The 27,151-nt window shown below is 45.8% G+C and overlaps 1 protein-coding gene across 3 annotated transcripts in view; it reads right to left on the reverse strand.

The window, feature by feature from the left end:
* The window catches only part of INSC (INSC spindle orientation adaptor protein), a 132,887-nt gene that overhangs the window by 67,250 nt on the left and 38,486 nt on the right, over positions 1-27,151 (reverse strand). The gene's annotated exons all lie outside the window — the stretch shown is intronic.

Consider the following 27,151-nt stretch of genomic DNA (forward strand, 5'->3'; position numbering starts at 1 on the left):
TTTGTCATTTACCTTACCTGCCTCCAGCCATTCTCCATCTACCACGAGTCATTCATTCATCCCACAAATAAGTACTCAGAGTCTACTACATGCCAAGTACTGTTCTAAGCCCTGGGCTATAACAACAGGTAGAAAAAGGCCATTTACTTTGAGAAAGTTATATTCAAGTGAGAGGACAGTCAACTTTCAAAGCAATTTCCAAAATAAATAAAATGTATACAAGAGGTAGTAACTGCCATGAAAGAAAAGAACAGGAAAAAAGCCTGGAGAGTTGTGGAGGTGAAAGGGGAGTAGTTATTGCATTGTAAAAATAAGTGGATCAGAGAAGGCTCACTGAGAAAGGGACATGTGAGCCAAGATTTGAAGGACATGAGGGAGTGAACTGTGTGGATATCTGGGGGCGAATTGTTTCAGGGATAGAAAATAGCAAGTGCAAAGGCCCTGGGGCACATAATGTCTTTGAGATGTGTGAGAAATAGCCAAAGTTAGCCTGACAGGGAATGAGATAGAGGACTTGAGGTAAAAGCAGGGGAGGGTGGAGGTGGGCAGACCCTAAGGAGTTGTGTGGGACAACATGAGGACTTGGCTTTTATTCTGAGTCATCACAGCACACAGAAGGCATTGAGGAGAGTAGATAGGTGGGCCCAAGGTTCCAAGTAGGACTGAAATGATAAAGGCATGCTCCAATTATCATGGTTAAAATCACATCTTCATTTTTAATGAGGAGTAGGACTTTCTCAATGATGCAGCTGTCTATAAGGCTTTTAAATGTAATTTTTAACTACAAGACTTATACTGTTTATGCAAATTATACATGTGGTTCCTTACAACTTTTTAAACTGTTAAAAATAAGAGCTTACCAATGACCTTTCTTTCTCCCTCTCCCTTCATGAAAAATAGCTATTATATTTTGTAAAGAATTTGAACAGAAGATAGATGGATGAAAAATTATTTTATGGATATACCACAATTTATTAAACATTTTCCCACAGTTGGGCACTCAGTTCTTTGCTTCCAGCTCTTGGCCACTACAGACACCATTATACATGTGCCGTGACATGTCAGTATCTTCATTCTATGCCATAGGCCCCAGGAGTAGGAGCGAAGTTCAGGAAGTTGCCACATTAGCTCCCCAAAGCAGCAATGCATTCCCCAACAACACAGGAGGACTTTCTAGACATATATGTTGTTATTCCCCTACATGAGTCCCCCCTACCAACCACCCCCTTCCACAAGTTAAAATTCCCAAGGCTCAAGTGGGGAGCTTCCTAGATCTGGCCCCAGCCTCCCTTTCTACACACCTCCCTTTTCCATCTTCCCTCAAATCTTAGCACCCTCACCATAAACACACTACACTCAGGGCACACTCAACCTCCCTGTTTCCCAAACACGGTGGTCTTTTACAACCCATGCCCCTGCCTTGCACAGATAATTCCTTAGACCGGAATCTTTTTTTCTTTCTTCTTAACCTGGCAAGCTCCTATTCACCATGCGATACTGGACTCTAATGTTACCTTCTCTGAAAAACCTCAGTCAGAGTTCATCAGCTGCCCCCCAGCAGCTCCCACCTCTCCATGTATCCTCCATTAGAGTCTAATAACATTCTATTGCAATTTGTGTATCTGTCTGCACTCTGCACATCCTATGAGGGACAGTCCCTCATATCTGGTTTATTACCAGTGCCTGACAGATCCCAGCTCCATCTAGAATGAGTGGCAGGCATCTACTGCTCTACCTCTGCAGGGGGACTCTACACGCCTCCACCATTCCACCTCCCAGGGAAGGGCACCAAGAACAAGGTCGACTGAAAAAAAAAATACGCAATCTAAAAATTGAGAATTATGTTTTATTTGACAGACAAAACTGAGCACTTCAAGTCCCAGAGGCAGCCTTTCAGAATAGCTCCAAGGGACTGCTCCAAAGAGGTAGGGAAGGAGCCAGGATATATAGGGGGTTTTGCAGCAAAGGCCAAGTAGTCAGAACATCAAAACATTACTGTTAAATAAAGAAAACCAGACATCTCAACTTCATGAATATAGCACTTTTTATGTATGGGAAGATGCAAGAGTCAGGACTCCCTGAAATCGTTCTTTTGATATGCATCTCAGCTATCGAGCTATCCAGGGCTAGTACCTTGTTCTTTTCCATCCTGAGTTCCCCCAGGTACCCCACTGGCTGCAGAGTGAGGCTGCAGAGGCTGAGGGCTTGGCAGCAGGAGGCCCATTTGTCTCCATTCTGAGTTCCCTCAGGGCTCACCTTCAGGGTGGCTATAGTGGCTTGATGGCTGCAGCATCCTTCGTTTACTGATACACCGGCAACATTTTTCATTCATGACAACATGATTAGAAAGGGGATACAGGAGATGGAAAAATATATGCCCATCATGTTCTAGAGATACAGAACTGGGAGGCAAACTGACCTAGGGGCTTTTAAGGGGCAACCAATAAACCAGTCACTCACTCACTGACTCATTCTCTCCATAAATGCTTAGGAGGGGACATCTGTTGTTTTTGTCTTCCCGGCACCCTCCCTCCTTCCATCAATGGCAAAGGCAAGCCACATTAGCTGCCTGGCCTCTTGGTGGGGCAATGTAGGTGTCAGCATTTCCCTCCTCTTTGGGAGGGCCCCTGCTCCCAAACATCAGGTGGTCCCCCAGGAGCCCTGTATACATTGTGTGAAGATGCTCTTCGTCACAGCTGGTGGTTAATCCATGGGTGGGCTCCTGAACCAAGCTGCACTAATCCAATTCCCTCTCCCTAAACTGTGAAACTTAGAACCAAGAGTTAACAACAGTTAACAGATGCCGGACGTGAGTCACTTTCGTGACGGCAACTTCAGCTGTTCCATGAAGAACTCCAGCATCAACTGGGGACTGGGGAACAAGGCCCAGAGTTCATCTTTATTGCTTGCAACTCAATGAATCTTTTCTAAAGCACAAGTTCACAGATAACTAAGCAGAGTCCAATTAGCGCCATTCCTTAGAAAAACGGTTTTCTGGGAGCAGTTCATTCCAGTTGGAGATCAGGGTCGGTTCATGTAGAAGGTGGCTTTAGAGCTGGGTAGGGCTGGGACATGACTTAGCAACAGAGTTGGGACGCCTAAAGACAGTAGGAGCATCTTCCAGGGCACGGCAGACAACAGGACAATGAGTAGGTCAGTGGGGTTAGAGTTAAGCATCCTAGAAGAGAGGGAGCAAAGAGAAGGGAAAGCTTGGAGGAGGGGGAAAGCCCTGAGCTTGAGAAGCTTTGAAGCCAGAGTAGGGGTTGGGCATTTATGCTGAAAGCCCCAGGCAACGGGCCAGTGGAGTTGAAAGATCCCTACCTAAATCACAGCAGCTGGGATCAGCACCAGCACAAAGGAAACCCACAGTGCTAAGGTGGGCTCTTGGCTCATCTCCCCGTGAAAGAGCTCTGGGGTCCTCAGGGGGAGATACACTCCTTACTTCCAGTCAGGGTGGGAAAGGGCCATGGAAGAACCAGGTAGAGAGAAAAAGAGAGACAAAGCCACCACTTGCCAATGACCTGGGCCCGTTCCACAAGGGAACCTCCTGATATGATGAAGACACTTCACCTCTGTCACTTTTTCCCTGAAACCCATCTCAGTCTGATGAGATCCCCAAACCAAGATTTTCATCACCCCCCTCTTCCTCCCCAACTTTCATGGAGGTTATTATTCAGTTCTTACTCTTTAAGGTCTTTAAAAATTAGAAGGAAAGTGGGATTTCAGAAGCTATGCTGATTAAAATCTTAGTTGATTTATCACTCTGCTTGTAAAAGAAATGGAATGACAAAGCTATTGATTTCCCTGGTGTTTGTATATTTGTGTCTGTGTGTGTTCGTGTTGGGAGAATATGAACTCATCTGGGTGTCTGTCTATATTATCTGTGTGCTGGTGTCTGGGTGAGAGTCTGTGTATCCCTACCTGAGTCAATACTCAGATGAGTTTGTGTGTTTACTGGTCTTGTGTCAGAGAAACTTGAAGATTAAAAATGGATGGGGGTGGTGTCGGACTTGAGCGTGGGCTGTGACTGATGACTCAGTTCCAAAGAAAAGAGAACAGAAAGTGGAGAAAAAAAGCAACTTTGCAATGGAGAAACCTGGCAAACACCACCTTAAGCAAGAGATCAACCTCACTGTTGATGAGTCACATTGATAGCAGGTAGTCTTGACAGGCCCTGGAGGAGGGCATGGCAACCCACTCCAGTATTCTTGCCTGGAGACTCTCCATGGACAGAGGAGCCTGGTGGGCTACAGTTCATGAGATGGCAAAGAGTCGGACACAACTGAGTGACTAAACAGTACAACACCGCACAGTTCTGAAAGGATGTGATAGAGACACTTCAAACTCTGAATTTTTCCCTGAAAGCCATAACTCAGTCTCATCATGGGAAAAACAACAGGGAACCAAACTAAGGGTATGCACACAAACTAAGCACACAGCACACATGTTCAAAAGATCTGACCAACACTCCTCAAAACCGTCAGGGTCACCAAAAACAAGGGGAGACCAAGAAACTGTCAGAGACCAGAGGAGACCAAGGAGATGCGGTGATGACTAAATGTAACAGGATATCCTGGATAGAATCCTGAAACCAAAAAAAGTACATTCATGGAAAAATGAGTGAAATCCAAATAAAGTCTGGAATTTAGTTAATGGTAAAGGACCAATGCTGCTTCCTTAGTTGTGACAAATGGACCAAGCGGGTATTAGACAGTAATCAGAGGAACTGGGTATATGGAACATAGAAAAACTGTGTACTATCTTTGCAACTTTCTGCAAATCCAAAACTATTAAACAAAAAATTTTTTTAAGTTTCTTTTTAAAAGATGAGGTTTGGCAGGGAAATGGAATTCAGATGACAAGCCAAAGGATTTTCCACCCCAGCCCTCTAGAAAGAATTTCACTTCCCGTGCTTCTTCCCCAGCCAGAAACACAGACGGAGACAGGGTGTCTCTCTGACTGTGTGTCCTGAGCCTCACAGCAGGAAGCCTTAGTGCATCCAAGCTCCAGAGGCCCAGAAGACAGAACCTGGCTAGGGAGCTGAAGCTGAAGGAGAAGGTGTCTATGGCTCAGCTAGGAGACAGAAGTTATTCTCTCGGTGGGGAGAAACAGGGCGAGCCTAGCTGGCTCTGTCTTCAGAGCCCATCACCCACTGAGAGCCCGGTAATGGCTGGATCCCAGGCCAGGCTCTTAGACCCGAGCCTTCCGCACTGAACGGTCCCAGGGAGGCCTCAGTCTGGCTCAGGAGGATCCTGCTCCCTCCTTAATCGCCTGAACAGACCCTGAAGCAGAGCTTCCTCAGACAGAACAGCCTATTGCGTAGAGGCCTTGAGCGTAAGGGGAGCTTCCGCAGGCCCAGGCCAACAAGGCTTGCACGTCTGCACACGGGGGCAGAAAGAGCGGGCCCTGCTGCTCATAACCTGTGTGAGGGACTGAAGCCAGGCTGGCGCTGCTGCTGCTTTCCTCGCCCTTTTCTGACATTTGTATTGAAGTGACATACATATCTGTTGTTGTTTAGTTGCTCAGTCGTGTCCAACTCTGCCACCCTCTGGACTACAGCACACCAGGCCTCCCGGTTCTTCACTGTCTCCCGGAGTTTGCTCAAACTCATGTTCATTCTGTTGGTGATGCCATCCAATCATCTCATCCTCTATTCACCTCCTTCTCCTCCCTCCTTTAATCTTTATTTAGAAGTAAACAAATAACATCAAGCTGCAGTTTGATGACTTTTCATAAAATCAATGTACCCTGGTATCCAGAAAACAGACAAAGAAATAGAACATTAGCAGCGTTCCAGAAGTCACCCTTGCACCTCTTTCTGTTCACCCCTCAACCACAATAACCAGTGTCCTGACCCTCACAACATACATTAGCCTTCTTAGTCAGTTCCTTAACCTCTCTGAGCTTCCATTACTCCATCTGTAAAACTGAGATAATAATAGAACCCGCCACACTGAGTTGATGGATGAATTAAATGGTGAACACGAAAGGCCTAGGACATTGCATAACACAAAGGAGAAGCTCAAAAATGTTGATTCTCTTGGCTGCCCTTCCCCACATGCAACACTTTAGCACCTCTAATAACTATAATAATGGCAAGAATTTAGTGAGCACATTTCATGTGTTGAGAGCTGTGCTGAGTATTTTACATGAATTATTTGACTTACTCCTCAGGACGACTGTCTGAGTTGGATCTCATCATCATCCCTATTTTACAGATGAGGAAACTGAGAGGCAGAGAAGGAAAGTCACCCAGGTCAAAAGCAGTAAACCCTAGTCTCTCTGGTTCCAGAGTCTACTCTTCACTGCTATGCTTAATGCTTCACATTCTGCCCACCCCTTCAAAAAATGTGAAGAAGAGCAGAGAGCAGGATGAGATGCCTCAGCCCAGGGAGACACGTGGGGCTATTCTCTCAAGGAAGAACTTCAGGGGCTGCTTATTGCCAACAGGAAGATAAAGGGAAACTGTGAGCCACTGGCTCTGCCTGAAGCTCTGGGTAGCCGGAAGACCAGGATCACTGGCCCGAGAGGGAATCGCCGTTTTCAGGCCAAACCCACTCCTGGCCGCGCAGTTCCAGGAGCTGCCTTCCAGGGTGACAGCCTCAGAGATGAGGACAGACAAGGGGCGCCTGTGGGGAAAAAAGAATCTGGTTTTCCTTAAGAACGAGCTTAAAATAACTTCCGTTTCTAGAGATTGTTTAAACAGATACCTCCTCTCTCTCCCAGCAGCAACCAAACATACAGAGAAGAATAAACGAGCAGCTTAGTAAGCCCATGGATCCCTGCCTCCTGCCTCCTCCTAAACCCACTCGGTGGCTCATCCCCAGGCCCCAACAAGCAGGCACATCCCACTCAGGTCCAAGGCCAACTCTGACCAGGGAAGGGAGGACATCGGAGGCTCCGGCCCACCAGCAGGTGGAGGTCAAAATGGGTTGATGATAAAGGCATGTATATACCTACAAAGCCTGACTTTGCTCAGCTTGCTTTGCCCCCAAGTTACTCAAGTTACAACTAAGCCATTGGGATAATAATATAATCATATTAAATAAATAAACAAAATAGATAATTGGGTGGAAAGCTGTTTTGAAGTCACAGGGAAAGAGAAAGTATATAACTGATACATATATCAGTTATAATTAATATTTATTGGACCCTTCAGTTCAGTTCAGTTCAGTTCAGTTCAGTCACTCAGTCGTGTCCGACTCTTTGCAACCCCATGAATTGCAGCACGCCAGGCCTCCCTGTCCATCACCAACTCCCGGAGTTTACTCAAACTCATGCCCATCGAGTCGGTGATGCCATCCAGCCATCTCATCTTCTGTCGCCCCCTTCTCCTCCTGCCCCCAACCCCTCCCAGCATCAGGGTCTTTTCCAATGAGTCAACTCTTCGCATGAGGTGGCCAAAGTACTGGAGTTTCAGCTTCAGCGTCAGTCCTTCCAATGAACACCCAGGACTGATCTCCTTTAGGATGGACTGGTTGGATCTCCTTGTAGTCCATCTGTGCCCCATAGCTGTACAATTATCATGTAGTATTTTATTTTCACAGTAACCTGGTTAAGTGAATGTTCTTACTGCCTTTACTTTACAGATGAAAATAAAGGTGCACAACACTTACAAGACTTAAGAAAGCCAGAACTCCATGTAGGCAGCCTGATTTCATAGACTATGTGCACACTGGCCATCCTAAAGAGTTTCTCCACCTGTCTCTCTTGTTCACTAGACTTTGAGATTCCCCTCAAGGGCAGGCACTTTCTGATTTATCTCAGCATCACCAGTTCTCAGCACACAGCAGGTATTAATAAATATTTATTTGAGTCAAGTAAACCAAAGAGTTCCTGGAAAACAGATTATAAGCCTTGCTATGCCAGCCAAAAATATTTCCAGAAATCGCAGAGTGTCATGCAAGATAAGCATGAGTGCCCTGACTGGGAACACGGACTGGAATCCATGACATCACTCCATCCTCTGTTCTGGGGCTATAGTTCAGACAATGTGTACTGTGTCTTTGGCTTAGATGTCAGAAAAAGTGTAGATCAACCTTTGCTATACTTTTTTACCTATGGCTAAAATTTGAGCTTGACCAAGTAACTGGATACTACAAAAGACATGATAATAAAGTTTTGTGTTTTAAATAGAAATACTTAAAGCAGATGTCAGCAGAATCAGAGAAACCTTTGTAAAAGGCATTGTGCAAACATTCCTATACTCCACAAAGCAATGCTCTGATTGGGTGGAGCTTGAACCCTTATCAACCATTATCTGGATTCTCAGAACTTACAGGCAAATGGCTTTCCAGTAAGGAATGGGGATATATATCTAAGCCTTGGAGAAGTGGCTGAAGGGAGGTCTGAGCTCCCATAGGAAGTGCCTGTCCCCACATGATACCTGTAACAAACATAAAATAGTCTCAACCAGTTTCATAAGATTTTAAACAACTCCTGGTCAGTTCAGTGAAACACTATAGATGTTGATCATATACCAGGCTTTGTGCTGGCAACCCCTGCCCTTATACAACCCAAGAGAAAAACAGACATAAACAAATACAGCCCAACCTCATTCTCATTCCAGCATGATGTACCACAGTGTCAAGTATTTCCAGGCATCCCTAGAGTTCAGCTCTTATATATTTCCTCCCTACCCCCTAAAAAAGACAGGTTCAGTCAACCACATGGCAGTATTGGATCATGCTGCCATCTTTTATTCCTTTAGCAGACTTCCACTGGGTGTTATTCTAGCTGCCAGGTCCACCCAGCATGGCTGCCTTTCCTTTGGGGCAATGGCATGCTCTCTGATCTCTATTAGACATCTCGGACTATCACAGTCTCTGCTGCTTCTCTTACTGCCGCATCTTCTAGGTACCACTGTGCCAGTATCAGAGCCTGGTATGTCACTGGGTCTTCTAGGCCTCTGTTGGGTACCACTACTTCCCCTCAGAGTATGAACCCTGGAGCTAGATTGCCTGGATTAAAATACTAGTCGGCCACTTGCTAAATACAGCTTTGGGAAAGTCTGTTTATGTTTGAGTTTCCTCTTCCTCTCACTGGCAAGATGGAGTGATGATAGCACCTAACTCCTAGGCATTTTTTGATTAATAAGTGAAGTAAAAGTATGAATATGTATATTCACCCACATACACATGTACACAAATATATGTAAATATTTGCTTAGAATAATTCCTGGTGGGCAATACTGTGTATGTTCATTATTTCTGGAGTGATCTGAATTAAAGCAGCTGTATCCTCGGAACTTAGTTGCTTAAAAGTAAGAGAAAGAAGGAAGAACTCTGAAAAGATGACAGTCGTGGCAGTGTAGTTTTTCAATCACTCCAGTTCCCCATATAAAAACTGGCAGAGTAACTAGATAACAGAGCCAAAACCCCATGGATAATACTGACAACAAAACTAGACGATAAAGGGTTCCTACAAAACTCAAACTGCAAGCAGGTGGGGAAAAACCACCTGCAGTTACAAGGCTGTATGCGAGGCGGCAATAAGAAGGCATCTGGAGAGGATAAGAAAGAGGAACTTGGATGAACCACTGCGTAGTCACTGGAAAGGACAGTGGGACAATTTAGGAAGAGTAACTGAAGTCAGAGGGGTGTGCCTCTCTGAGGTGCGTGCAAGGCAATCACTCTAGACTCTTAAACTGGAGCCAACAGGAATCTCTTCTACCACAAAGAGCCACATTAAGAAGAAACTTTCGGGAGTAAGATCAAAATTGACCAAGACAGACAACAGAGACAGAGGAAGAGATGTTCAGTCCAACGTGAAGGGCAGAACAGAACTAAGAACCTTAGAAGGCAGATCACTGTGTTTTTGAACCCTACACAAAAACAAAAGATGGAGCTCTATGAAGTTAGGACAGCTTCCCTAAACCCCACCCCTCTAGAAGTTCATAAAAACTAATTTCACATAGACATGAGCAACAAAAATTTATTGAAGTATCATCCCATGCATAATTATTTTAGAAAGAGAATAAAGAGCAGAATAATAACAATGAGAAAATGCCAGTAGAATGTACTCACAAAACAGAAGGAAAGTATAACTTACTATTTCAATAACCATTACAAAAATAGTTTAAATTTTTAAGAAAATTATAGATACAGAGTATACTACATAAATGAAAACAAGCATACAAAGTATATTCTAGTAAGATTGGACTTTTATTTAAAAAGAAAGAAAATCCTTTGTGCATCTAGAAATAAGTGCATGTTAACTTATGCTTGTGTGCATGTTAAATTGCTTCAGTCACATCCAACTCTTTGCAACCCTATGGGCTGTAGCCCACCGGGCCCCTCTGTCCATGGGGATTCTCCAAGCCAGAATACTGGAGTGGGTCACCATGCTCTCCTCCAGGGGATCTTCCCACCCCAGGGATTGAACCCGTGTCTCCTGTGACTTCTGCATTGTAGGCAGATTCTATACTGCTGACCCACTGGGGAAGCCCATGTTACTTATAAAGGATTGAAATTAGGCTATAATAATATTTTTAGAGCAATCCTTTTTACTAGGGGGAAAAAAAAAAGTAGAGTAACATATACAAAATACTAAGGGAAACCAAGGATTTTTTATTTAGCCAAAAGGACGTTCAAGTATAAGAAGGCGCCCTGATTCCTGTGGCAGCGGTGGTGTTGGAAGACAATCACTCAAGAACAATTAAGATAAAATCAACAGGACTTCGATACCAATTCACACAGATGATGAATGACAGGAACTAGTCAAAGAGGTGACCCAGAGTTTTGACTTGAGCAGATGAATGGACAGGCAAAACCAGGTCAGAAGACAGGAAAGTGGGTTCAGTTTGAGACTAGTTGAATCCAATGGACCTACTGTCTCTTCTTTTGAAGAAGGCCCATCCTTCTCACTGGACTCCCTCCCATCGAATTTCATTCTCCAAAATTCTGGGCACTTCCAGCCTCCACGCAGAGTGTGTGGCCTCCATACCCCCACATGTTTAACTCTGAATATTTATTCAATAAATATTTCCTTAGTACCTACAATGTGCTGGGAATTCTTCTAGCCACTTGGGATACAGAGTGAAAAAGCCAAAAAACATCCCTGTCCCGTGGAAAGTACTGTATAGCAGGGAAAACAGACAATAGCAATAACTTGTAATAAATTTAAAAGTGCAGAGCCATTGCAGGAGACGCAGCTCCAATTCCTAGGTCTGGTAGATCCCCTGGAGGAGGAAACGGCAACCCACTCCAGTATTCTTGCCTGGAAAATCCCATGGACAGAGGAACCTGGCAGGCTACAGTCCACGGAGTCACAAAGGGTCAAACACAATTGAGGACACATGCAGTACATTAAAAGCAGATAATTTCTTTTCAAAAGATGTAAGAATAAGTGGGGATGAGATTGTTCATGTGGGAAGCAGAAAGGTAACTGCTACTTAAAGGATCAGGGTAGGACTCACTGAGTAGGTAGGATTTGAGTAAATGCTTCACAGAAAACCAACCGTGTTAAATACAGGTACTGGGCGTTCCAGGCAGAGGGAACAGATGGTACAAAGACCCTCCACTGGAGTAGGCCTGGGTGTTTGAGAAACAGTATAGAAATAAATATGGCTAGAATGGAGTGAACAAAGGAAAGATGGGTAAGAGGTGAGAAGGGACTCAGGCTAGATCCTGGAGGCCCCTGGAAGCCACTGCAGGCACTCTGGGATTTCAGTCTGAGTAAACATGAGAATTCCTCCTGAGACATCCGAGGAATCTTGTCATCAGATATCAGCTGGGTCCACCCGGCCCCCACGCCCTTCTACAACCCAACCCGGAAGACTCTCTCACTAAGGGTTTTATAAAAACAACACATAGATTAATTCAGAATGACAACCTCTGCTATGCAGTAAACTATAAATTGTTTACTAAACAGTTAATTTAAGCATAATTATTTATGCAACAAGCTATAAATAATTTACAATATGGTTAGGAAATTAACTTCCAGTCCCTCTTTACTAAGGCACTGGTGAACCAGTGACACCCAGCCAGCCGAAACCAAGGAAATACTGCTCCTTGATCTTGTTCAAGTCTTCCAGCATCTTCATCAGCCTGCTTCTGACCCATGCTGAGCTGCAGCAGCACAGGCCTTTCTGTGCATTGAGGCTTTTGTGAAAGGGGCAGACAATTCTCTACTTCTCCATCCCTAAACACTCCTAGTTCACATTATAAGGGTAGAGATGTCCTCATTTTCATTATTCATCCTACCCATTTTGACATATGTGTTCCATAACTCTTTCTGTTAATTGAACTGTCCAGTATAACAGGGTTAGAGAGTTGATCCTACTTTTCAGATATTCACAGGAGTAATGGCCCACCAATATACCTTGAAGCTAATACCAGGGAGTAATTTGTGAAGGGGACATGGATAATGGCATTATAGTCACTTTGTCCCATCTGTTTCTCTAGGTTGTGGCTTCCATTGATCTATAGAAGGATTTGAAGGTAGGAAAGAGATTTGGATACATTAAGTCAATTTTTAAAAAATTTGGCCTCGTTCCAAGCATGCTATAAAGGAAATATTTTTTGAGTACCTCTGCATGCCAGGCACATATCAAGTGCTTGCGCGTACAGCATCTGTCTTGCGGTTGATGTCGTTGTTTAGTCTCTCGGTAGTGTCCAATTCTTTTGCAACCCCATGGACTATAGCCTGCCGGTTCCTCTGTCCATGGGATTTCCCAGGCAAGAATACTGCAGTGAATTGCCATTTCTTTCTCCAGGGGGGTCTTCCTGCCCCAGGGATCATGTCTTCTGCATTAGCAGGCAGATTCTTCAGTGCTGAGCCACCAGGGAAGCCCATCTTGCAGTTTTAGGATGTTATTTTATCATCCCCACTTTTACAGAGGAGGAAAACTGAGACTCACCCCCCTAGTCTGTCCAACACCTATGAAGTGCACTGCTGTTTTCTCTTTCAGAAAGCCAAAGAGCAGGAATTTGGCTCCAGGTGACTATTTCCAGTCCAGGGAGCCAATTTCATGTGTACATTTCACAGCTGCCTCCTCTCTGATGACTGCAAGCCCATCTTGTTAACTTTATGAAACCCTGGCATTTTAGATGCCCTCAGAGAATGAAAATGTTGTTAGTCCTGCAGTCATGTCTGACTCTCTGTGACCCCATGGACTGTAGCCTGCCAGGCTCTTCTGTCCACAGCATTCTCCAGGCAAGAATACTGGAGTGGGTTGCCATTTCCTACTCCAGGGGATCTTCCCGACCCAGGGATCGAACCCAGGGTCTCCTAGGCGGCATGCAGATTCTTGACTATCTAAGCCACCAGGGAAGCCCCCAGAGAAAGATGCTACTAATAATCCCTGACCTTTCATTAACTCAGGAACAACTTATTTTTGAACCTCTGAAAATGATACATGTATGTGTGCACATTGTCAGTACACATATAAGAACTAGCATGATGCTACTCACAGCAAGAATATGTGATGAGGCTCCATCACTGTGTCCTCATCCTACTTCCACCTCTTAACAGCTGTGTGGCCTTGCATGGGACCCTTGCCCTCTCTGAGCCTCAGTTCCCTGACCTGCTCTCCCCCTTATTCCCCAACCATTGTGTCAGCCTCACCAAGTTCTTCAAGTGCTTCTCCTGACACTTCCAGCCCTGTAGCCTTTGCAGGAGTTGATCCCTCTCTCCCTATCTCCTCTGCACCTTGCTGGTGCCCACACATCCTTGAAATCTTGTCTTAAATGTCTCTCCTGAGGCAGGTGTCTCTGACTCCTAGAGGAGCTTACCTTCCATGGGTCCTGTGTGTCTGGAGCAACCTGTCTTTCCCCCATCATGACACAAGTCTCAATTATCCAACTATCTGTTTATCCCCTAGCTCAGAGGTCTCTAATCTTTCTGGTACCAGGGACAAGTTTCATGGAAGATAATTTTTCCATGGACTCGGGGTGAGGGGTGGATGGTTTCAGGATGACTCAAGTGCAGTAGGGTTCCTGCTCCAGTGAGAATCTGATGCCTCCACTGATCTGACAGGAGGTGGAGCCCAGGTGGTAATGCATGCAATAGGGAGCAACTGTAAATAGAGATGAAGCTTCACTTGCTTGCCTGTTGCTCACATCCTGCTGTGAAATCCATGTAATAGGCCTTTGACTGGTATTTGTCTATTGCCCAGGGGTAGGAGACCCCTGCACTAGTCCACAGCAGGGCAGGGCTTCTGTTTCCATGCCTGCCCTTCACTCTTCCCCTCACACTGGACCTGATAGAGTGAAAATGTTCGGTGTATATATTTATGGAACTGAATTAAGTTTAAAAATCTATCAAATGGGAATAACAATGACCTGCACTGCTGTACCGTCTCATGGGGTTATTGTGATAAGCTCCATAACCATTACTGCTAACATTTACTGAGACTGGGCCCTGGGCCAACTACCATGGGGATGGCTTTGTGCAGATCTCACTGTGACCCTGAGGGCAGGGCACCATAATTATCTTATTTTTACAAATGAGGAAACTGAAGCTTGGAGAGGTTACATGAACTATCTCATATCACTCAGATTGTAAGTAGCAAAGTTTGGCTCAGAACACAGCCCATCAGACTCTAGACCCTGTATGTTCTTAAATGCCACTCTAACCCACATTATGAAGGGCCATGCTCCGTGCAGGTGGCATGTTCAGGACTGTCAGGTAAAGATATAAATGCCTTCTCACATCCCCAAGCTGAGTCCTTGCTTGTCCTCAAGTTTCATGGCTGTAATACAGGACCTGAAGGGTAGACTAAAGAGGGATTCAGCTTTGTCTTTCCCACTGTATTCTCCTCTTCACTTTAAGGAGAGTATTTTCATTTGCCAAAGTGGAACATTTAGGAGAATTCATAGATCCTACATCACAACTGCCATCCTGGTACCTCCATGGGGTTCTGGGAAAGGGAGGTGAGAGTCCAGAAGTCACCACTAGAGGGCTTCCAAGAGCAGATCTATACCATCACTGTGGACTCCAGCCCCCGGCACCTGGACGGCACCTGGACCCCCTTCTTCCACCACACTCTCACACCAGCTCCAGCCTTAGGCTGTGACCAAGAGTCCTCTGTCCCTGGTTCTGGGCAGACTCCAGGCATCCTTAGGCTTTGGCTTCAAAAGGATGCCAGATGCAGAGATCAGGAGAGGCTGCAGTATGTGCTGGGGCCAGGCTGGGAGCCCTAGTACCCTGGTCTCATCACCAGCCTGTCCTAGAAGCTGAGGACACAGCTGAACAGAAGAAAATCCCAGTGCTCTCACAGCTCAGGCAAGACCCTGAACAGGCAAGAAAGCACTAAGAATCCAATGTGGTCATAATTGTACCAGTAGCTCATGTATGGAGTTCCAGGAATGAGCCAGGCAGTGTGCTAAGCTCTCTCAATATATTATCTCCTTAATCCTCCCCACAGCCCTGGGAGAGAAGACGTTATTAATCTCATTTACAAAGAGACTTCTGCTGGGAGAGGTCACATGTCGGTAAGTGGTGAAGCCAAGACTCAGACCCACGCTCTGGCGCACAGGCCTTCTCCTCATATCAGATAAACAGCACAGTGAGAGGAAGGAGCTGTGAGCAGGAGAGTCTGGGGTCACAGGAGACAGAGGGCCTGACTTCGCCTGGGAATATGTACACAGAGGAAATGACATTTGCCCTGGTTCTTAGAGGAGAGGAGTTGGCCAGGATGACAAGGGCCGAAGGGCTTCCACATAAATGCAAAAACGCCTGGGGACACAGAAATAGTAATAAGACTAGAAGTTTCACTAGACTCAAGTCAGGGGCCTGTGAAGGGGCCTAAATGGCACCCCACTCCAGTACTCTTGCCTGGAAGATCCCATGGATGGAGGAGCCTGGTAGGCTACAGTCCACGGGGTCGCAAAGAGTCAGACACGACTGAGCGACTTCACCTAAGGAGAGAGAGGAGGGCCAGTTGATCAAAGACCTTGAATACCATGATGAGGGATTTGGATTTGGATTTACTCCTGAGGGCAATTCGGAGCCACTCAAAACATATCAGAGCTAGGCAGTGACATAACTGTGCAGAGACTCAGTAGAAAAGGGACCGGAGTGGAGTAAATACTCTACAGGAGGTGACCTGTCGGGAGATGAAGGCTGTACCGCAGAGGACAGCGGGCTGAACAAAGACCGTGACACGGGACAGGGAGAAGTGGGTGGTCAGGCGGAGGTCAGAGGATACAAGGGTGGAGGAGGGGAAGGAACAAGGCTGGCTCCTGGGTCTCTGGTCTGGGTGCCAGATGCTGCCCTGGCTGAGACGGGAAACCCATCCCGGGAGGAGTCAGTTTTCATCCTGCTTGGTTTCAGGGTGAGGCAAAATGACAAGGAGGATACACAAGGTCACAGCAGAAGTGGGTGCGAGGCCTTACAGAGGGGTCTACCGAAGCGGTCCCACACCTTCCCAGGGAGGACAGCAGGCCAGGCGAACCCAGAATGGCCCCGCCACAGCTGGTCCACTCCCAGCCGCGGTCACCATGCCACCACATAATGAGATGTTCTTCTCAATTTTGGAGTGGACTGTGGCTCCTTAGGGTTTGGACTGAGCATCCCGTAATTGCAGAGCTCATCAGATTCTGTGTCATTAGCTCTCTGGTTCCCAGGGCGCCACCTTTCCTACTGTGTTTGCTGATTGGCCCCCAAGATAAAAAAAGTCTGGTTGAACAGGGCAGCTCTTGCTGGTTAGTGGGGGCTGTCTGCTGTCCCCACATCTCGCAACTCCCAGTGTTTGAACCACCCTCAGCTGTGAACCTGGAGCTGCCATCACACTAGACATGAAATCTTCCCATTCCAAGTACAGATGATCTGACTTCTCATACAAAGGGAGGAAATGAAAACCAAGGTCAAGGCAGATGGACTGGTAATGAATCACATACCCTTCTTGGTGGAAACTGCCACAGCCAGAAGCTGGAGGGGCCAGGGCACAAGACCGAGGTTGGATTTCCTCTGTCTCCATGGTGAGCTGGAATCTGATGCTAGGAAGATGCCCCTGTGCCCGGGGAGCAGGCAGGCATCCCAACAGTGAACCAGGCTCACGGGAGCCCTGTGCAGTTCCCAGCAGAGCCCCCAAGAGCTGCCTACTCCCCCAGCCGCCCTGCTCCCTGCTCCTGGATGGTGGCCTTCCTGGACATCTGGAAGGAGGTGACTGAGCCCCCAAATCTGGGTTTTCTGGAGCCTGGCAGATTCCAAAGCCAGATGTAACCACAGTTATCTCCACATACCAGGCTACTGGTCGGACAGATTTTTTTAAGCTGGAATTTATCCAGGATGGAGTTGGAGTAGGGGAAGGGAGTAGCATAGTCATATACCAAAGAATTACAGAAGGAAACAATGGGCTCCCTGAGACATGTCTAAAATCAGAAGGAATTAACTACCCACACAGTAAGCAGGAAGAATTACCAACAATAGGACACCTTCTAGGAACCAAGAACTCTCTCCTTCAGCCCACACAGTGGATCGATGGTCGGTGATTACCCACCCACTATACAGAGGTAAAAACTGACGCTTAGAAGCCTTATCTAACTTGTCTAAGACCTCACTGTTAACAGTCATGATGAAGTTAGAACTGAGTGCTTATTACATTCTGGACACTGTGCTAAATGCTTGGTCCAATCTTAATTGTTTACTTTACCCTCAAAATAGACATATACAGACTACTGTGTATAAAATAGATCATTAATGAGAACCTATAGAGCAGAAGGAATTCTACTCAATGTTATGTGGTGACCCAAATGGGAAGGATATCACAAAAAAAGAGGGGATATATCTATATATACAGCTGATTCAGTTTGCCGTGCAGCAGAAACTAACACAACATTATAAAGCATCTAAACTTCAGTAAAAATATAAACAACAAACAAACAAACAAAAACAATCCCGTGAAGGTCACATAACTGAAATTTGGGAGGTGAAGTAACTTGGCCAAGATCTCAGGGTGGATAAGTAGAAACAAGAATTTATGCAGTCTGAGACCAGAGCTTTGCTCTTACCTAAATGATATGTTTTTTTAACAGTCTTCAGCAATTTAACTGATATTCACACCCTCAAATCCATAGCTGGGGCCCTTTCTCCTATGTTAAACTATTTTTATATGACTATCAATGCCCTTTTTTCATAAATATATGTATGGGCTTCCCAGGTGGTGCTAGTGTTTAAGAATCTGCCTGCAATGCAGGAGACCTGGGTTTGATCCCTGGGTTGGGAAGATCCCCTGGAGAAGGGAACAGCAACATATTCCATTATTCTTGCCTGGAGAATCCCATGGACAGAGTAGCCTGGCAGACTACAGTCCATGTGGTGGCAAAGAGTCGGACATAACTGAGAGACTAACACTCTCACTTTCTTGCATGTATACATATATCCTCTCCCTCTTGAGTCTCCCTCCAACCCCAACCCCCATTCCATCCTTCTAGATCATCTCTGTGGAGAAGGAAATGGCAACCCACTCCAGTTTTCTTGCCTAGAGAACTCTGTGGACAGAGGAGTCTGGTGGGCTGCTGTCCTTGGGGTCGCACAGAGTCGGACATGGCTGAAGTGACTTAGCATGCATGCATGCATTAGAGAAAGAAATGGCAACCCACTCCAGTGTTCTTGCCCGGAGAATCCCAGGGATGGAGGAGCCTGGTGGGCTGCCGTCTCTGGGGTTGCACAGAGATGGACACGACCGAAGCAAGTTAGCAGCAGCAGCAGCAGCAGATCATTACTGAGCTGAGCTCCATGTGTTATACAGAAGCTTCCAACTAGCTATCTATTTTACACATGGTACTATATACACGTAAACTGTATTCTCTCAATTTGTCCCCTCCTCCCTTTCCCGTCTGTGTCCACAAGTCCACTCTCCATGTCTGTGCCTCTCTTCCTGCCCTGCAAATAGGTTCTTCGGTACCATGTATAAGTCTTTTTAAAGCTCGTGATCATTTAAAGACTACAGTATGCCTAGTCATTTCTCAAACTCCTGCTTTATTTCCTTCTGAGAGAGAACAGGGTGTGTCTTATTTAAATTCAGGACAGAACGACTGGCCCACTGGCCCCATCATCACAGATCTCTGACAAGTTTGCACCAGAAGAACTGCCAGAGTGGGAAGCCAGGGAGATGAGGAAAAGTGAGGAGTGCCCTTCTGAGGACTCTTCACCATCCATGCTTCGCCTCTGCTGCTGCCCCTCAAGCATCCTGCCTCATTCTTCAAAGCCCATCACTGGAGGAAGGTAACTGTGCCTGGCTATTCAGGTGCCAAAGGGAACAACTCCCCGCAGTCCAGCAGACCCATGCCCTGGCCCCTAGCTTCTGGTATCAATGCCTCATTGCCAGATAATCCTGTAGGTCTGGCATCCAGGGTTCCCCCAAAACACTGGGGGTCAATAGTTGATGGAAATCTCTGTCTACATTCTTGTTGGCTCATTTTACATTCTTTTCACTCAGAATGAAACTTCAATTATTCCTTCTAAGTCTGGAATTTGGATCTCTCTGCCTTATTCTATTCTACCTGCTAATGTGAAGCGGAGAGTTTTCTGTAAAAGAATACTTTTCTATGCCAAGAACACTTGGTAATGACCTCCAAATTTTACTGAGCATCCCAGTGGGCCAAGCTAGGTGTTGGGATTATATAGGAGAGATAGTGAGAATGTGATCTCCAAGAGGGCAGGACCTCCCATTACAGTGTGACATGATCCTTGGACATATCACAGCACCTGGCATGTCATAAGCACTCAACAAACTTTTGCCAAATGAGTAAATGAATGATTTTAAACAAGCAATTATGGTTCAGTATGCTCCGTGTGGCATTTTGAAGTAATCATAAGGAATTTGGGGAGCACAGAGAAGTTCAGCTCAAGCTAGGGGATCTGAGACAGTGTCCCAGGCCAATGCTAGAAGGATGCTTTCAAGTTTACTAGAAGCAGCAGAGTTGGAAGGCGACAGGATTTCAAACAAAGGAAACGGCAAGTGCAAAGCAGTGGAGACATGGGGCCACATGTTGGGAAGATGACAAGTTGCGAAGAGTAGTCAGAGGGGTGGAATGAACTCAGTCAAAAATAAGAACTTTAAATCAAGAAGCATGTTGGAATGCTGGGATTCAGGGATTTATCTGTATTTTATTCCAGCGAAGCCAGGCGCTCTATCCCCACCCTCTCATAAAGCACTTCTCCAGGCTATACCAGAGGCTTCCAGAAAACCTGGACAACGCATACCCTCAGATGCTGGAAGGGGCTCCCAAACTAAAATGTCTTACAATTTCCTTCCCAGCTACAAAGCCAACACAAAACCTTTTCATGCTTTTCACTGAGAGGAATAAGACCTTGTCTGTTTTGGCCAATGAGATTCTTTCACAGCCCCGAGGCACTAAAGTGGGATCCTTTTTGTCCAGAAAAGGGAAAAGACTATCCAAAACTCACTCACAAACTCCTAGAACATTAGCACTGAAAGAGTCCCTGGGAAACTTTTGCCTACCTCCTCATCCTCAGAGGAAGAAAACGAAGCTCAGAGAGGAAAATGATTGTGGACACACAGCAGGTTCGTGCAGAACCAGAGCTGGGAAGGAAGGAAGGGAGGAAGGAAGACAGGATGGGAGCAAGTCCAGCCTCTGGCCCCTGGTCACTGCTGCCCACTGCACTGTGCTCTCCTGCAAGACATTAAATGATGAGATTGCAGAGACATTTTTTTCCAATGAACAAAAAACCAAAAGATTAAAAATATTTCTGAATTGCTATCCTTTAGAAGGAAAGAAAGTCTCTCCAAATGTCTGACTCCTTCAACCAATTAAATCTTTGGCTGCCACTCAGAAACAGTATTTAAATTAATCAAGGTAAAACTTCCTTTAAAAAAAAAGGAAAGCTTATCCTTTCCCCCCATGCAGCAGTTTTCTACCATAAAGAATGAAAACAGCTTGGAGAAAGGAACAAACTTCAAGCTAAGGAATTAAATTTCTCACAGTCACCTGAGACTCCTCAGTGGTTAGTCACTCATCACTTATTAAACATTTATTCATTCAACAACCACTTTTTGAGCTTCTTTCATGTGCATTTTAACCACAGGAGCACAAATACGAATCAGAAATGACTGACCCTCAGGATGTTTATTACTAAGTCAGAAGGATGACATTTACATAATTCATTATAGTTCTACTCATGGCCTGGCCCAAAGTAAGTTCTTAGCCTAAAGTAAATTTCATTCAAATGAACGAGTGAATGAATGAAATTGAAAACTATTACAGATCACTGTTAACAAGAGGATTCCACTGGAGCTAGGACACAGAGCTGCTAGAAATCACTGGAGGCTAGCTGGGATAATAAACTTAAGAAACACAGCTCAGGGAAGGCAGGACTCCACAGAGAGTGGGAGGGGGCCTGAGAGTATTATAGCAGCTCCATTCCCCTCTCTGGGCCTCAATTTCCCCATTTCACAATACAGGGAGCTCTAAGGAAACTTCCAGCAACAACATTCGATGCCTCTATGATCCCAGTTCCTGGCACTAAAAGGGAATTTAAACCCAAACTCCCCTCTTAAAAATGGAATCATTATTCCTGTGTTTTTGTGGATCTCTCTTGGGAGATGGGAGAAGGAAGGGAATTTGATTCTAGCCTTCCTTTAGGTTTAAACAACAGGAAAATATCCAATTATCCCATTGACAATTACAGTCTGCACATTTCACCGCGGGCAGAGAAAGCAACCGGCAGCAGAAAACCAGCCGCAGACCAGGGGCGTACACATGCAAGCCATTATCTACTTGGAGACAGGCTGGCCTAGGACGGCCTCACTGGCTCAGGGAAGCTGGGCGGGTCCTCGCCAGCAGCCCAGGGGCGACCCAGGAGGCCGCCAGCCTGCCACAAGCTTCAGCTGACTCATCTCAGACTCCAGGCTGAACAGAAACCTAGTGAGACATCTCTTCCTCCCAGTGAGACATCCCAAATAAAAGCCCCAGGTTGTATACTTGCTACAAATCCAAGCCTGATCACTTGAGATAAATGGACGAGTTCCGTAAGGGAAGGCACCACACCCGATTTGGTCACCATCACGTCCTTTAGCACGCAGCCCCATACAGAGACGTGCTCTGCACTTAATACGTACTCGTAGATAAATTTTGTGGAAGACAATGAATACTAATGAATAAACGGGGCTTCACCGGTGACTTGGCAGCAAAGACTCCACTTGCCGATGCAGGAGACATGGGAGACATGAGTTCAATCTCTGGGTTGGAAGATCCCCTGGAGAAGAAAATGGTGACCTACTCCAGTATCCTTGCCTGGAAAATCACACGGACAGAGGAGCCTGGTGGGCTACAGTCCATGGGGTCACAAAGAGTCAGACACAACTTAGCAACTAAACAATAACAACAATGAATAAACAACCACCTGAATGAATGAATGAATGATTTCCTCATGTGATGCCCTCAAGAACATCATGGAAAAGACAGTCAGGATAGAGTACTGGCCGGCACTCAGGTTCAAGCACCATCTGGGGACATGTATCCTGGCTCTGTTCTTTGTCAGCCTATCCTGGACAAGTAAGCAACTTCAGCTCCTCAGGCCTCAGTTTTCTCATGGGATGGACGTTGTATGTGGCATTCGGGTTCCTCCTCAAAGGAAAGACTTGCTGTCCCCAGCTGGCAGGATTTCCAGAGCTACCTTACCTGAGGTCGTGCTCTGCCCAAAGTCACGCACTCTGACAGAATTAAGGTGGGATATGAAGGTCTTGGCCTCTCTGGCCAATGAACAACTTTGATCCCAAAGGTCCCTGTGAGGTCAGCTGAGTTGTCATCAAGCCGGCATCACAGCTCACCATCTGCACCCTGTCCCCACCCCACTCCCACCCCACCGGCCAGGCCTGCTTCCTTCCTCTCCGGCCACAAGTGTCAATCCCAAAGGCGCTCCCTAATGACCATCCTGAACTCTCAACCCCATCTCAATGACTGCTTCCCAGGGAACCCAACCTATGATCCCCTCATTAGCAAAACAGAGATAATAGTAAGTATACACAAGGGCTGTGATGAGGACTGAGTGAATTGCTATGTGTAAAAGTGACCAGCTCGTAGCAAGTGCTGAATGAGAGTAAGCCAATTTTGTTATGGGGGTTAGTGAAGTCCTTTCATAGTATTCCCACCCTCACGAGCAGGAAACCAGAGAGAAGATGTCAGTGTCTCAGCTTGATCTGTGGGTAAGAGAAGTAATGAAAGGAAGGAGAGAAGGGAGAGAAGGGAGGGAGGAAAGGAGAGAGGGGGAGTGGGTGACATGTCTGGATGTGGCCCTGTGTGTATCCCTCAGACTGGCCTCCAGTCCACCCTGCAGGAACCTCTCCATAGAGACTGTTAAATCCAAGGCCTGGGCCTCCTGCAGAAGAGGAGGTACGATGATGGCGGGCACAACCCTGGGAGCAGGCAGACAGGTGGCAGCACCCTGACCACCATGTCTGGATCCCCGAACCACTACCACCCAGCCCAGAGCCGACAGCAAGAATTGATGTACCAATCACAGAGACGGGAGCCCAGAGAGAGACCCAAGAAGAAAGCAAAGATCAGCTACAGACACATCAGCCACAGTCTCTTGCTACCCAGAGAGCCGATCCCCTGTCCCCTCCACTCCCACCAATAAATCCATGAACTTATGGAGAAGTATTTGAACCTGAGCTTGCAAGGGTTTTCACTGCTGAGGAAGGATTGGGGGGAAGGGGGGGTTGCCTTACTCTTACCAGGATGGCCTTATAAAAATGTAGGTTGGCACCCAGAGGCCTCAGAGACCTTTCTTCTTTGACCCCAGCACCTAGACGACCTTTTAAGCAATGACCACGGTCACCTTGTTATAGAAGATAAAACTGGTGCTCAGACATGTTAGGCAGCAGCCAAAGTCACAGAGTTGGTAGAAAGTGGAGCTGGGCTTTGAGCCCAAGTCTGATCCCAAGGCTTATATGCTTTCAACCACTTCGGGTTCCTACATTAAAGTTTCCAAGAATAGGGTTCTGTTCTTTGGCTTGTTTATTTTATTTTATTGCTTTTCTAAAATTTATTTTTAATTGGAGGATAATTGCTTTACAATACAGTGTTGGTTTCTGCCATATAGCAACATGAACCAGCAGTAGGGTTTTTTTTTTTAATTATTATTATTTTGTAAAATATGAAAACCTCCCAGGAGATTCAGACGTGGTCAGAATTGACAGCCATCACACCCCCTGCTATCACCCAATTCAGTCCACAATCCCAACCCCTGGCCTCAGACACCTCTGCTCCTGTTCTGTTCTGTTCCAGGAGCCTATACCTAGAAAAGCTCTTCTGATGCTATTTACTCATAAGGGTCTCAAACACCAAAGGTCTAACCTAGACAGCTCACCCGGACTGTGGGATGATCCCATACAACTTGACAATATTTATTTACTTTGTACACCGATGTGAACAATGGCACTCCAGAGTGAAATTCAGTCTCAGAGGAACACAACAGAAAGAAGTCAATTATCCAACATTAATTATTTATCTGGGGACAATAACCATGGTGTTATTCCCCACGAGAGAGGCCTCTGCAGCTTGGAACAAGAGGAAAGAAGAGGCGGCTGCTATTGTCTGCTCATAATGAAGCATCAGATTGGACAAATGAACCCCTCTGACATCCTGTAAGTACACATGAGCCCCCGCTGTGAACGTGGCCCAGGCGCACACCTCCAGAACACAGACAATTAACAGGGTGGTAGATGATTAGTAGGATTATATTCCCCCACTGTTCTGGGCAGGCCTGGCCCGGCAATATGAGATTGTAACGGTAGTAAAGGAGTTGCCATCTTCTCTCTGCAGCCTGCCTGCCCTATCAGAATAATAAGATTGAAGACATTCTAAACAAACATTTTTGCAGGTTGCAGTGTTTGGGGAATCATGTTAGTCTGGTATTTTCCTCCCAAGGTATCAATATTTGCTATACAATGTCAGTTAGAAAGCCTGTCCTGACTCCAAAAGCATAATGATCTGATTCCTAAATCATTTTTATGTAATTTAATTTTCTTTTATTTTTAAAAATTCTGAGGAGCTTGGAAGAGAGATCAGTGGTTCCCAGGGGCTGACAGAGTTTCAGCATGTGATCTACCTTGGCTCATATTCTCTACTCCAGGGTCTTATTCTTTATCTAAAGGAGATGGTAACATTGATTGAGCAGCTCCTATGTTTTAGACAGGCACTTTGTATATATTATCTCTTTTTTTAATCTTTGGATTTATTTTCAAGCATTTTCTTCTACACAAAAATAAAGCATAAAAGCTATTTGCATACAGCAACAATTTGCTGTTCAGTTTATATGTGAATAGTAACAACATATACATATTAAAGGCTCATCACAACCCGATGATGTAAGCATAAATATCTCTACTTCATTGATCAATAAACTGAAGCCCAAGGTTATAGCTAATAAGCAGCAGAATCAAGAATCAATTTTTGTGGGGAGAGGGTGGTCAAGATTCCTAAGCACTGTCCTAAACTGCCCTGTGATGTCAGTTTCCCGAACCCCAGCACAGGCTCTGGTCTGACAATTCCAACCCCTGTGAGATCTGTACAGGGGTCCCAGAGCCCTACTGCCACAGATGTTGCTACTCATCTGAGTATACAGTTTTCAACCTGGGCAGGACAGGTGATGGAAAGACTGAGATTCCTCTGTATCTAAAACACGTCTCCTCTTTTCTGATTATAAAATATTAGGCTACTGGGAGTGTCTGCCCATGATTTCTTATTTTCTCAAAGAGGTGACTTGCCAATAGTAAGGGGTCAAGCGAAGTATTTCTAGAAGAATCCCCTAAGATCACCTACATGAGGAGCCACAGAGGGCCTCCAACATGCAGCAGGCACCCAATAAACAAGGGCCCTTCCGATATAGCTCTCGCTGGATGGCAGACATTTTGCATGTATTATTAGCTCATTTAATCTACACATCAACTTTATGTCTAGATACTATTATTACCCCTGTTTTATACATGAGGGAGCTGAGAAGCCATGGGGTTGAGGAGTTCACATAAAACCACACAATTAGTTGAAGCCAGTCAGTCATGTGTTCAGAGCTGATAACATCTGCTCAAATCATGAAATCCCATCTCTAAGACTATGCATGTATCTTTACAGGTTTGCATCACACCATCTCTGAGCTCTACCTTAGAGTCCATGTGGAAAAATATTTGGGTCTCCATATTGTACCTTACTCCCAGTGTCAGGCCACACAGGAAATTCTTAACTACATTTCTAACAGTGTTCTCAGCCCTCAGGAATATTCATCTTCTTAAACCTCTTTATGATAATGGCTTTGGGGGAGCAGACTGATACTGTCATAGAGATTAATCCAACTCCAGTAGACTCGTAGTAAATATTTAATAAATCCTTCTGATTTTAAAAGCAACACACACACACACACACCCCCAAAATACTCAAAACCAGAACAAACAATGTAGCAATGCATGCTGTACATAGTTGAAGCCCCCTATAATTTAGGCCGGGCTTAAAAAGAGAGATTAGATGGTAGTGGTATCAGAATATTGTATGGGCCAAAATGTTTGTTTGGGTCTTTCCATAACATCGGATGGAACAATCTGAATGAACTTTTTGGCCAACCCAATATATAAAGCAATAAAAAACAACAATTTAACAACCTTGGAAGGGCTACTTGGATTCTGCTGCCTCAAAACAGTCCCATCAAAATGTCTAAGCAAGAAGTGAAAGGATAAGAGGAAGCTCTGAGCCTCAAACTGCAAAGTTCCTCCACAGACCAAACCTAAGTTAGAGTGACCCACCGTCCCAGTTTGCCCAGGACCGAGGTGTTTCCAGGGACATGGGACTGTTAGTGCCAAAATCAGCGCAGTCCCAGGCAAACTGGGATAGTTGTCATCAGAGATTTGCTGCCCTGATGCCTCCACCTCTGCTTCGGTCTAAGGCCACCAGGACCAGCCAGTCAGATCTCCACCTGCCTCCCCGTCCCCTTCACCTGTGTGAAGGCAGCTCTGGACCCCCAGGTCTTCCTTCGCCCATCATCCCAGCCTCACCCCCTGCTTGGTATATTCTTTCTTCCTCCTCACCACACTGCCCAACTCAGGGGAAACAAGCGTTTCCCAAGGATCAGCTCTGTGCCCACTCCTCTCCCTGGGGCTTTGGGAGAAGGACACCTAATGGGAGTCTGATGTCTTCCAAGAGGCTCAGAGAGGCCAAGCCCCCCAGTGGCTCCAACTTCCCGGCACAATCAG

The sequence above is a fragment of the Cervus elaphus genome, chromosome 1 (genome assembly GCF_910594005.1).
Source record: "Cervus elaphus chromosome 1, mCerEla1.1, whole genome shotgun sequence".
In the NCBI taxonomy this organism is placed as follows: domain Eukaryota; kingdom Metazoa; phylum Chordata; class Mammalia; order Artiodactyla; family Cervidae; genus Cervus; species Cervus elaphus.